Source organism: Vicugna pacos, chromosome 16 (assembly GCF_048564905.1).
Source record: "Vicugna pacos chromosome 16, VicPac4, whole genome shotgun sequence".
In the NCBI taxonomy this organism is placed as follows: Eukaryota; Metazoa; Chordata; class Mammalia; order Artiodactyla; family Camelidae; genus Vicugna; species Vicugna pacos.
The window spans coordinates 43,915,541-43,917,718 of record NC_133002.1 but is presented as its reverse complement, the minus strand read 5'-3'; positions in this window follow the sequence as shown (position 1 = coordinate 43,917,718).

Below are 2,178 nucleotides of genomic sequence, written 5' to 3'. Positions count from 1 at the left end.
TAGATTCCTCTTTGTCTCCTTATGTTATATTGTAATATATCCCCCATTTTTTTCTCCTAAATGTACAGCTCTCCATGATAGAAGTGAATGCTGTTTATCTACCTGGGACATTTTGGCTTTATGATATCACCCCTCCTTTTAACTCATGCCTGTCATTTTTTTTTTTGTTGTAATCTGTAATATTTTATTAATTCTAAAACCATTTACTTAACAACTTTGGCCTTTTATCAAGTAATCCAAATGTTTACGTCTGCACAGTGCAGCTAGTAATTTTAAACCAAAAGTTGTGATTACTTTCCCACCTCTGCGGATGGTATGATCAACTACTAAGCAAGGTTTTTGTTTTGTTTGTTAATAGAGGTATTGGGGACTGAACCCAGGACCTCATGCATGCTAAGGTAAGCTCTACCACTGAGCTGTACTCACCCCTAAAGTTTTAAAGATAATTTTGCCCAAGCTGGTGTTTTTAAACAGATGAAATTGGAAAGTTCTTCAGTTTCTCCAGAGTTGTGTTTTCAGAGTAGCCATTTTGGCTTTTTGACTTGAGGGGTTGTGGTCCTAGCATATTAAGTTAAAAGACCTCTTGAGTTTAAATCCACAGAGATTTATAGTGGCTATGTGGTGGGAGTTCTCAGGTTAGCCTGGAGAGTTAGTATGAAGTCCACATTTGTCTGACATCTGGGTGGAATTAGCAAAGCCGTAGACATTTAGTGCTCCTTAATGTGACTTTCTGCCCATCTCTCCTGTCACTTGTCGTACAATGTCGTTGTGATTTAGCAGTTTTCAGGAGGGCTCCAACCTGTCCACTGAAATGTATGGTAAGAGTTAATGGGAAATTTCAATTTGGTTTAAGATTTCTTACCTTTACCCTTGGGAAACCTGTAGGAAATTTACCCTGGCCTTAAAGAGCAGCAGAGAAGTGCCCTTGGCTCAGTCCTCATTATGTAATAGAGTCAGTGGTTCAAAAATCAAAACTACATTAAAAAGTACTCATTGAAAAGTCTTGCTCCTACCTGTCCCATCAATCCCACTCCTCCTGCCTCATATTTATTAAGCATAAAAAATATATTCTTATTTTCTCGCTTTTCCCCACAAAATTTAGCACACTGTGTAGCTTGTACCTTTTTTTTTTTTTTTAAATGATGCATCCTGCAGTTGCCGGCTGTAATCCTAATTGTGGTTCCATTTTTCCAGGTTTTATAATGATTTTACAGAATGGTATTGCTATACCTACAGCTCCTGAATTGACATCACATTTTGGAGCAGGATGTTCTATTACTTTTATTGTTCACATTTAATGTGAATCATGATCCTAAAAGCATCAGAATGTGTTAATATCTTCCGAACAAGAGAGAACAACACTATTGTGGTGTGTAGGTCTTGCCCAGTTTATAGTTACAACGAATAGTTCTTTAGTCACTGTGGTATCCTGAGTCTACTTCATTCTTAATATACTTAGTCTTTAGCAACTTCCTGCAAATATGTGAACAGAAGATCTTGAAGATACCTGGTGAGATTTGGTTTCCTTGATCCCCTGAAGTCTTCTTTATGGTTGTTGCTTCTATTGTTTAATAATCCTTCATGAACTGGGGCTGACCTGGTATCATGAGCTATGAAAACTGTTTTTTGGGGGGGAGGGGGGTTATTAGGCTTGTTTTTAATGGGAGGTACTGGGGATTGAACCCAGGGCCTTGTGCATGCTAAGCATGTGCTCTACCACTTGAGCTATACTTCCCCCCACCCCCTAAAATCGTTTTTAATTGAGGAAAAGTATTGGGAAATTCTGTGCCACAGCAGACTTTTTTCTCTGACATGCCTTTAATAATAATACCACTTAGCACTCCATATCCCAGTGCCCCATTGTACATTGATGCCGCCATCATAACACTAAGAGCAAAGCTGAGCTCAGTTAGCCTGAGGTGGAAAGCCCCATAAAAAGCCCGGCAGGACCCCCAAGCAGGGCCATTACTCTCCTGCCAGCAGCATCCGGTTCCCTGGCCCAGAGGCTCTATCTCACTTTTTGCCTCTGAAAGGGCTTACTTCTAGGAAAGTGGAACTTACCCCTAAAATTCTATTGGTTTCCTGTGCTCACTCCTGATTGGTTATTTCCTTCACTCCTGATTGGTTATTTCTCTCCCTCCTGATTGGTCCATTTCTACAAAGCGTGTTCCTGATTGA